General features: G+C 33.2%; 1 non-coding gene across 1 annotated transcript in view; it reads right to left on the bottom strand.

Moving 5' to 3' along the window:
• Positions 1-8,863: 8,863 nt before the first annotated feature.
• Positions 8,864-12,634, bottom strand: part of LOC119562041 — a 3,971-nt gene continuing 200 nt past the window's right edge. The window contains exon 1 of the ribosomal RNA XR_005221631.1: positions 8,864-12,634. This exon is cut by the window's right edge and continues 200 nt beyond it. This is a non-coding gene — a ribosomal RNA (large subunit ribosomal RNA).

The following is a 12,634-nucleotide window of genomic DNA, read 5'->3' as shown; positions in this document are numbered from 1 at the left end:
ATAAATGAATAAAGAAACAAATTTGACGGATTAATATCTTCTCTACCGACAGACAGTATTTTGTCACGTCAATAGTAGATGGCCGGCCCATTGACCATCCTATAGTAGTTTTTGGACCCAATATCTTTAATTCGGGTATTTTCAATTGTCTTTGCCAATCAACCGTTTGGTACTCTCTCATATAATAAGAGAATACACATATAATTCCATTATATGGATATATCTTCATTATTTTATTTGCTACATCACCCTATAATAGTTTTTGAACCCGTCAACTTCAATTCGGGTATTTTCAATTGTCTTTGCCAACCATTTATATGGTATTCTCTATTATAATAAGAGAATACTAGTGTATATCCATTATATGGATATATCATCTTCATATTATTTGCTACACCACCCTATAGTAGTTTTTGAACCCATCATCTGCAATTCGGGTATTTTCAATTGTCTTTGCCAACCAACTATACGGTATTCTCTCTTATAATAAGAGAATACAAGTATATTTTCATTATATGGATATAATGCCATTTATTTTTCAATATCCATATAATTCATTTAGTTTTGTATGTACAAAACAAGTTTTCTTTATAGTATTGACAAAATCATATGTTTACGCATAACATAAGTTTTGACCAATACGAGGAGGGGCCCGCCAACGACCACCTCCCTATAGTAGTTTTTTACCCCACGCACTACTGCGTGCCTGTTTACAGTACTAGTGCCAGCTATCACTAGGTTTATATATCATGTTTCAGTGATATATGGGTAAATTCTACCATTTATTCTTATGTATATGGCATTTCTATGCCATATTTATACAATCCATTCATATCTTAATGTATATTTATTATATTATACATTATTATGCCTTATAGGTATTATACCTATAAGCCATATCCATACGATTCATTCACTAGTGCCGCCCCTCACTAGGTTTATAATTGTTATATCATTGATATACAATTTATTTCTATATATATGGCATTTATATGCCATATCCATACAATGCATTCACATTTCAATGTATATTTACTTGTTATACATTATTATGCCTTATAGGTATTATACCTATAAGCCATATCCATACGATTCACTTATATAAATATATGTATATTTTTCTATACATAATTTTTTTTTACTTTTGTATGGATTTCTATGCATATCCATAGTTTATATGGATATGCTTGGCGTTCTATATAGTATTGACAAATTCATATGCATAACATAAGTTTTGACCAATACGAGGAGGGGCCCGCCAACGACCACCTCCCTATAGTAGTTTTTTACCCCACGCACTATTGCGTGCCTGTTTACAGTACTAGTGCCAGCTATCACTAGGTTTATATATCGTGTTTCAGTGATATATGGGTAAATTCTACCATTTATTCTTATGTATATGGCATTTCTATGCCATATTTATACAATCCATTCATATCTTAATGTATATTTATTATATTATACATTATTATGCCTTATAGGTATTATACCTATAAGCCATATCCATACGATTCATTCACTAGTGCCGCCCCTCACTAGGTTTATAATTGTTATATCATTGATATACAATTTATTTCTATATATATGGCATTTATATGCCATATCCATACAATGCATTCACATTTCAATGTATATTTACTTGTTATACATTATTATGCCTTATAGGTATTATACCTATAAGCCATATCCATACGATTCACTTATATAAATATATGTATATTTTTTCTATACATAATTTTTTTTTACTTTTGTATGGATTTCTATGCATATCCATAGTTTATATGGATATGCTTGGCGTTCTATATAGTATTGACAAATTCATATGCATAACATAAGTTTTGACCAATACGAGGAGGGGCCCGCCAACGACCACCTCCCTATAGTAGTTTTTTACCCCACGCACTATTGCGTGCCTGTTTACAGTACTAGTGCCAGCTATCACTAGGTTTATATATCGTGTTTCAGTGATATATGGGTAAATTCTACCATTTATTCTTATGTATATGGCATTTCTATGCCATATTTATACAATCCATTCATATCTTAATGTATATTTATTATATTATACATTATTATGCCTTATAGGTATTATACCTATAAGCCATATCCATACGATTCATTCACTAGTGCCGCCCCTCACTAGGTTTATAATTGTTATATCATTGATATACAATTTATTTCTATATATATGGCATTTATATGCCATATCCATACAATGCATTCACATTTCAATGTATATTTACTTGTTATACATTATTATGCCTTATAGGTATTATACCTATAAGCCATATCCATACGATTCACTTATATAAATATATGTATATTTTTCTATACATAATTTTTTTTTACTTTTGTATGGTTTTCTATGCATATCCATAGTTTATATGGATATGCTTGGCGTTCTATATAGTATTGACAAATTCATATGCATAACATAAGTTTTGACCAATACGAGGAGGGGCCCGCCAACGACCACCTCCCTATAGTAGTTTTTTACCCCACGCACTATTGCGTGCCTGTTTACAGTACTAGTGCCAGCTATCACTAGGTTTATATATCGTGTTTCAGTGATATATGGGTAAATTCTACCATTTATTCTTATGTATATGGCATTTCTATGCCATATTTATACAATCCATTCATATCTTAATGTATATTTATTATATTATACATTATTATGCCTTATAGGTATTATACCTATAAGCCATATCCATACGATTCATTCACTAGTGCCGCCCCTCACTAGGTTTATAATTGTTATATCATTGATATACAATTTATTTCTATATATATGGCATTTATATGCCATATCCATACAATGCATTCACATTTCAATGTATATTTACTTGTTATACATTATTATGCCTTATAGGTATTATACCTATAAGCCATATCCATACGATTCACTTATATAAATATATGTATATTTTTCTATACATAATTTTTTTTTACTTTTGTATGGTTTTCTATGCATATCCATAGTTTATATGGATATGCTTGGCGTTCTATATAGTATTGACAAATTCATATGCATAACATAAGTTTTGACCAATACGAGGAGGGGCCCGCCAACGACCACCTCCCTATAGTAGTTTTTTACCCCACGCACTATTGCGTGCCTGTTTACAGTACTAGTGCCAGCTATCACTAGGTTTATATATCGTGTTTCAGTGATATATGGGTAAATTCTACCATTTATTCTTATGTATATGGCATTTCTATGCCATATTTATACAATCCATTCATATCTTAATGTATATTTATTATATTATACATTATTATGCCTTATAGGTATTATACCTATAAGCCATATCCATACGATTCATTCACTAGTGCCGCCCCTCACTAGGTTTATAATTGTTATATCATTGATATACAATTTATTTCTATATATATGGCATTTATATGCCATATCCATACAATGCATTCACATTTCAATGTATATTTACTTGTTATACATTATTATGCCTTATAGGTATTATACCTATAAGCCATATCCATACGATTCACTTATATAAATATATGTATATTTTTCTATACATAATTTTTTTTTACTTTTGTATGGATTTCTATGCATATCCATAGTTTATATGGATATGCTTGGCGTTCTATATAGTATTGACAAATTCATATGCATAACATAAGTTTTGACCAATACGAGGAGGGGCCCGCCAACGACCACCTCCCTATAGTAGTTTTTTACCCCACGCACTATTGCGTGCCTGTTTACAGTACTAGTGCCAGCTATCACTAGGTTTATATATCGTGTTTCAGTGATATATGGGTAAATTCTACCATTTATTCTTATGTATATGGCATTTCTATGCCATATTTATACAATCCATTCATATCTTAATGTATATTTATTATATTATACATTATTATGCCTTATAGGTATTATACCTATAAGCCATATCCATACGATTCATTCACTAGTGCCGCCCCTCACTAGGTTTATAATTGTTATATCATTGATATACAATTTATTTCTATATATATGGCATTTATATGCCATATCCATACAATGCATTCACATTTCAATGTATATTTACTTGTTATACATTATTATGCCTTATAGGTATTATACCTATAAGCCATATCCATACGATTCACTTATATAAATATATGTATATTTTTCTATACATAATTTTTTTTTACTTTTGTATGGTTTTCTATGCATATCCATAGTTTATATGGATATGCTTGGCGTTCTATATAGTATTGACAAATTCATATGCATAACATAAGTTTTGACCAATACGAGGAGGGGCCCGCCAACGACCACCTCCCTATAGTAGTTTTTTACCCCACGCACTATTGCGTGCCTGTTTACAGTACTAGTGCCAGCTATCACTAGGTTTATATATCGTGTTTCAGTGATATATGGGTAAATTCTACCATTTATTCTTATGTATATGGCATTTCTATGCCATATTTATACAATCCATTCATATCTTAATGTATATTTATTATATTATACATTATTATGCCTTATAGGTATTATACCTATAAGCCATATCCATACGATTCATTCACTAGTGCCGCCCCTCACTAGGTTTATAATTGTTATATCATTGATATACAATTTATTTCTATATATATGGCATTTATATGCCATATCCATACAATGCATTCACATTTCAATGTATATTTACTTGTTATACATTATTATGCCTTATAGGTATTATACCTATAAGCCATATCCATACGATTCACTTATATAAATATATGTATATTTTTCTATACATAATTTTTTTTTACTTTTGTATGGATTTCTATGCATATCCATAGTTTATATGGATATGCTTGGCGTTCTATATAGTATTGACAAATTCATATGCATAACATAAGTTTTGACCAATACGAGGAGGGGCCCGCCAACGACCACCTCCCTATAGTAGTTTTTTACCCCACGCACTATTGCGTGCCTGTTTACAGTACTAGTGCCAGCTATCACTAGGTTTATATATCGTGTTTCAGTGATATATGGGTAAATTCTACCATTTATTCTTATGTATATGGCATTTCTATGCCATATTTATACAATCCATTCATATCTTAATGTATATTTATTATATTATACATTATTATGCCTTATAGGTATTATACCTATAAGCCATATCCATACGATTCATTCACTAGTGCCGCCCCTCACTAGGTTTATAATTGTTATATCATTGATATACAATTTATTTCTATATATATGGCATTTATATGCCATATCCATACAATGCATTCACATTTCAATGTATATTTACTTGTTATACATTATTATGCCTTATAGGTATTATACCTATAAGCCATATCCATACGATTCACTTATATAAATATATGTATATTTTTCTATACATAATTTTTTTTTACTTTTGTATGGATTTCTATGCATATCCATAGTTTATATGGATATGCTTGGCGTTCTATATAGTATTGACAAATTCATATGCATAACATAAGTTTTGACCAATACGAGGAGGGGCCCGCCAACGACCACCTCCCTATAGTAGTTTTTTACCCCACGCACTATTGCGTGCCTGTTTACAGTACTAGTGCCAGCTATCACTAGGTTTATATATCGTGTTTCAGTGATATATGGGTAAATTCTACCATTTATTCTTATGTATATGGCATTTCTATGCCATATTTATACAATCCATTCATATCTTAATGTATATTTATTATATTATACATTATTATGCCTTATAGGTATTATACCTATAAGCCATATCCATACGATTCATTCACTAGTGCCGCCCCTCACTAGGTTTATAATTGTTATATCATTGATATACAATTTATTTCTATATATATGGCATTTATATGCCATATCCATACAATGCATTCACATTTCAATGTATATTTACTTGTTATACATTATTATGCCTTATAGGTATTATACCTATAAGCCATATCCATACGATTCACTTATATAAATATATGTATATTTTTCTATACATAATTTTTTTTTACTTTTGTATGGTTTTCTATGCATATCCATAGTTTATATGGATATGCTTGGCGTTCTATATAGTATTGACAAATTCATATGCATAACATAAGTTTTGACCAATACGAGGAGGGGCCCGCCAACGACCACCTCCCTATAGTAGTTTTTTACCCCACGCACTATTGCGTGCCTGTTTACAGTACTAGTGCCAGCTATCACTAGGTTTATATATCGTGTTTCAGTGATATATGGGTAAATTCTACCATTTATTCTTATGTATATGGCATTTCTATGCCATATTTATACAATCCATTCATATCTTAATGTATATTTATTATATTATACATTATTATGCCTTATAGGTATTATACCTATAAGCCATATCCATACGATTCATTCACTAGTGCCGCCCCTCACTAGGTTTATAATTGTTATATCATTGATATACAATTTATTTCTATATATATGGCATTTATATGCCATATCCATACAATGCATTCACATTTCAATGTATATTTACTTGTTATACATTATTATGCCTTATAGGTATTATACCTATAAGCCATATCCATACGATTCACTTATATAAATATATGTATATTTTTCTATACATAATTTTTTTTTACTTTTGTATGGATTTCTATGCATATCCATAGTTTATATGGATATGCTTGGCGTTCTATATAGTATTGACAAATTCATATGCATAACATAAGTTTTGACCAATACGAGGAGGGGCCCGCCAACGACCACCTCCCTATAGTAGTTTTTTACCCCACGCACTATTGCGTGCCTGTTTACAGTACTAGTGCCAGCTATCACTAGGTTTATATATCGTGTTTCAGTGATATATGGGTAAATTCTACCATTTATTCTTATGTATATGGCATTTCTATGCCATATTTATACAATCCATTCATATCTTAATGTATATTTATTATATTATACATTATTATGCCTTATAGGTATTATACCTATAAGCCATATCCATACGATTCATTCACTAGTGCCGCCCCTCACTAGGTTTATAATTGTTATATCATTGATATACAATTTATTTCTATATATATGGCATTTATATGCCATATCCATACAATGCATTCACATTTCAATGTATATTTACTTGTTATACATTATTATGCCTTATAGGTATTATACCTATAAGCCATATCCATACGATTCACTTATATAAATATATGTATATTTTTCTATACATAATTTTTTTTTACTTTTGTATGGATTTCTATGCATATCCATAGTTTATATGGATATGCTTGGCGTTCTATATAGTATTGACAAATTCATATGCATAACATAAGTTTTGACCAATACGAGGAGGGGCCCGCCAACGACCACCTCCCTATAGTAGTTTTTTACCCCACGCACTATTGCGTGCATGTTTACAGTACTAGTGCCAGCTATCATTAGGTTTATATATCGTGTTTCAGTGATATATGGGTAAATTCTACCATTTATTCTTATGTATGTATATGGCATTTCTATGCCATATTTATATAATTCATTCATATCTTAATTTATATTTATTATATTATACATTATTATGCCTTATAGGTATTATACCTATAAGCCATATCCATACGATTCATATACTAGTGCAGCCCCTCACTAGGTTTATATATCTCATTTTAATTATATATTGGTAAATTCTATTATTTATTCTTGTGTATATGGCACTTATATGCCGCCATATCTATAAAAATGCATTTATATTTCAATGTATATTTTCTATATTATACATTATTATGCCTTAAAAAGTTATTATACCTACCATAAGGCGATATCCATACGATTCATTTATATAAAAGATATATGTATAATTTTCTATACATAATTTTTTTTTATGAATATATGGGTTTCCTAAGCATATCCATATAATACATTTAGTTTTATATGGATTAGATTGGTCTTCTTTATTGTATTGCCAAACTCATATTGATAAAATAAGTTTTGAACAATAAGAGGATCAGCCGCCAACCAACCAACCACTGCTACCATTGGAGGAACATATACTTACTTTTTATATGTCCTCTTACTTGAATGGTCCTCTCTTTACTTGAAAATTTCATTACCATAGGAATCTATTTATACATGGAATATGATTTCCACTACTTTTTCGCGTCACTAATAATTAATATGACGATACAGACTTGCTACCATAACATAAGTCTTGAACAATAATAGGAGCAGCCGCCAACCAACCACCAACCAACCAACCACTGCTACCATTGATAGTAATTTTATATGTCCTCTTTAGTTGAATTTCAATACCATAGGAATATTTATACATGGAATATGTTTTGCCACTACTTTTTCGCGTCACTAATAATATGACGATACAGTCTTGCTACCATAACATAAGTTTTGAACAATAAGAGGAGCAGACACACCAACCAACCAACCGCGCTGCTACCATTATATATACTTATATTTATATAAGTCCTCTTTACTTGAATGGCCTCTTTACTTGAATTTCAATACCATAGGAATATTTATTTATACATGGAATATGTTTTGCCACTACTTTTTCGCGTCACTAATAATATGACGATATAGACTTGCTACCATAACATAAGTTTTGAACAATAAGAGGAGCAGACACCAACCAACCAACCGCTGCTACCATTGAATGAACCATATATACAAACTTTTATATATGTCCTCTTTACTTGAATTTTAATACCATAGGAATATTTATACATGGAATATGTTTGCCACTTTATCATCGCGTCACTAATAAGATGACGATACATTTTGTTTGTTCAATATTTACTTATATATTGATGTTTCCAATTTAGGTCTTTTATATTTCTTCTTCCCTACCTTACACACCACAAACAAAGTGGCGTGCGATGCTGCAAGCAAGCATAATGATTATGCCCGCTTGCAACATCTTTATTATCGAATCATCAAGCAAAGGATAAGCTTCAGTGGATCGCAGTATGGCAGCTGCTCAACCACTTACAACACCTTGCCTGTTACAAAAGTCGTTTACAATTGATTCTAGGCTTTGTCATTGTATTAAATAATGCTTTTATATGTAACTAGCGCGGCATCAGGTGATCAAAGATCCTCCCAATTTACTATGTTACAAATTACATTGGCATCACATCCATTGTCGTTTATAAAGTAAATTATAAACTTTAAATGGTTTAGAAGCCATACAATGCAAATTGCCCCTTATTTATCATTGCAGTCCAGCACGGATACGACCTTAGAGGCGTTCAGGCATAATCCAACGGACGTAGCGTCATACCACTGTTCGCTCGAACAAGTATTGTGCCATTGGTCCGTACCTGCGGTTCCTCTCGTACTACGCAGGAATGCTGTCGCAACAACGTTTTGTCATTAGTAGGGTAAAACTAACCTGTCTCACGACGGTCTAAACCCAGCTCACGTTCCCTTGCATGGGTGAACAATCCAACGCTTGGTGAATTTTGCTTCACAATGATAGGAAGAGCCGACATCGAAGGATCAAAAAGCGACGTCGCTATGAACGCTTGGCCGCCACAAGCCAGTTATCCCTATGGTAACTTTTCTGACACCTCTTGTTAAAAACTCTTTAAACCAAAAGGATCGATAGGCCGAGCTTTTGCTGTCCCTGTGTGTACTGAACACCGAGATCAAGTCAGCATTTGCCCTTTTGCTCTATGTGTGGTTTCTGTCCGCACTGAGCTGGCCTTGGGACACCTCCGTTATTATTTGAGAGATGTACCGCCCCAGTCAAACTCCCTACCTGGCAATGTCCTTGAATTGGATCATACCTGAGTAATTGGAGTTATACCAAATTTTCAAATCAAAAATACATAAATGCACCGTTTTATTAAAGAATTTGTTTGCGATTATATAACAAACTCGTGATACTTTGATCAAGAAGCTTGCATCAAAACCCAATACCATAAGATATAATAAATATATCCGTATAATGGCTAGGAAATGATACACGTTCCATTTAATCAAGTAAGTAAGGAAACAATAAGAGTAGTGGTATTTCATTGGCGATACCAAACCGAAGTCTAATATCTCCCACTTATTCTACACCTCTTATGTCTCCTTACACTGCCAGATTAGAGTCAAGCTCAAAAGGGTCTTCTTTCCCCGCTAATTATTCCAAGCCCGTTCCCTTGGCTGTGGTTTCGCTAGATAGTAGATAGGGACAGTAGGAATCTCGTTAATCCATTCATGCGCGTCACTAATTAGATGACGAGGCATTTGGCTACCTTAAGAGAGTCATAGTTACTCCCGCCGTTGACCCGCGCTTACTTGAATTTCTTCACTTTGACATTCAGAGCACTGGGCAGAAATCACATTGTGTCAACACCCGCTAGGGCCATCACAATGCTTTGTTTTAATTAGACAGTCGGATTCCCCAAGTCCGTGCCAGTTCTGAATTGATTGTTAATTGATAATCGTTATAATTAATAAGAACTAATTGGTTTAACCCAATTAGTATTCTTAAAAATTTTAGCAAGAAAGTTCCACAATTGGCTACGTAACTAAACTATCCGGGGAACAAGTGACCAACATAAATGCCAGACACTCTATTTACCCAGAACGAGCACATAAACCATGTTATTGTTTCCCAATCAAGCCCGACTATCTCAATCTTCAGAGCCAATCCTTATCCCGAAGTTACGGATCTAATTTGCCGACTTCCCTTACCTACATTATTCTATCGACTAGAGACTCTTCACCTTGGAGACCAGCTGCGGATATTGGTACGGCCTGTTGAGAAGTTTGCGTGTCCCCACCATAAATTTTCAAGGTCCGAGGAGAAAATATCGACACAACAGTATATGTCATGCTCTTCTAGCCCATCTACCATATCTCTCTGCGAAAGACTTCCATGGTAGTACGGCTATAAAACAGAAAAGAAAACTCTTCCGATATCTCTCGACGGCTTCTTTATGGTCGTTCCTGTTGCCAGGATGAGCACGAGGCCCATATTTAATAACAAACGGATACTCAACAGGTTACGGAATTGGAACCGTATTCCCTTTCGTTCAAAATTATTCAAGTATATTAATTAGCTTGATTTATATAATATAATTATATTTGTATGGCATTTGTGTTTTACTTGAAAATTTTCGGCTTTCGCCTTGAACTTAGGACCGACTAACTCGTGATCAACCACTGTTCACACGAAACCCTTCTCCACTTCAGTCCTCCAAGGTCTCATTCGATTATTTGCTACTACCACCAAGATCTGTACCAATGGCAGCTCCATGCAGGCTTACGCCAAACACTTCTACGCATACCATTGTACCTTCCTACTCACTAAAGTTTCAAAATTTATATCACAAGTAATATAAATCATCTACTTTAGCGGTAATGTATAGGTATACAACTTAAGCGCCATCCATTTTAAGGGCTAGTTGCTTCGGCAGGTGAGTTGTTACACACTCCTTAGCGGATTTCGACTTCCATGATCACCGTCCTGCTGTTTTAAGCAACCAACGCCTTTCATGGTATCTGCATGAGTTGTTAATTTGGGCACCGTAACATTACGTTTGGTTCATCCCACAGCGCCAGTTCTGCTTACCAAAAGTGGCCCACTGGGCACATTATATCATAACCTTGAACTTCATATCAAGAAAGTTAAGGTTCTTACCCATTTAAAGTTTGAGAATAGGTTAAGATCGTTTCGACCCTAAGGCCTCTAATCATTCGCTTTACCAGATAAGATTATTTTATATAACATTAAAATGCACCAGCTATCCTGAGGGAAACTTCGGAAGGAACCAGCTACTAGATGGTTCGATTGGTCTTTCGCCCCTATACTCAATTCTGACAATCGATTTGCACGTCAGAACTGTTTCGGTCTTCCATCAGGGTTTCCCCTGACTTCAACCTGATCAAGTATAGTTCACCATCTTTCGGGTCACAGCATATATGCTCAAGGTACGTTCCAGTTAGAGGCATAAATAATATAAATATCATTATACATAACTATATAGAACGCCCCGGGATTGTGTTAATTAGCTATAAATAGTTAAAAAACTAATCCCATTATTAGTCAAGTTAATTACGCTATTAGGTTTATATCCCAATAACTTGCACATATGTTAGACTCCTTGGTCCGTGTTTCAAGACGGGTCCCGAAGGTATCCTGAATCTTTCGCATTGTTAATCATACAAGTGCATATAATAAACACAAAAATCAATGATAATTATGCCATTATATAATTCCGAAAAATTAACGCACTGTATTCATATAAATCTATCAGCACTTTATCAAATTAATAACATTTATTCTGTGTTAAAATGCAAGCAAATTAATTTGAATAAACTATAAGTTATATTTTATGATAAATTTTGTATGCTAATAGATTACAATGTCCTTATATGGAAAAAATGCACACTATTATCATAATATTGTTTAAATATTACAATTTTAATGATGAATTTTCCATAACGGATATTCAGGTTCATCGGGCTTAACCTCTAAGCAGTTTCACGTACTGTTTAACTCTCTATTCAGAGTTCTTTTCAACTTTCCCTCACGGTACTTGTTTACTATCGGTCTCATGGTTATATTTAGTTTTAGATGGAGTTTACCACCCACTTAGTGCTGCACTATCAAGCAACACGACTCTTTGGAAACATCATCTAGTAATCATTAACGTTATACGGGCCTGGCACCCTCTATGGGTAAATGGCCTCATTTAAGAA

This window comes from Drosophila subpulchrella, unplaced genomic scaffold, assembly GCF_014743375.2.
Source record: "Drosophila subpulchrella strain 33 F10 #4 breed RU33 unplaced genomic scaffold, RU_Dsub_v1.1 Primary Assembly Seq391, whole genome shotgun sequence".
In the NCBI taxonomy this organism is placed as follows: Eukaryota; Metazoa; Arthropoda; class Insecta; order Diptera; family Drosophilidae; genus Drosophila; species Drosophila subpulchrella.
The sequence above is the reverse complement of the archived record's forward strand: the minus strand, read 5'-3'. Positions and strand labels throughout refer to the sequence as shown.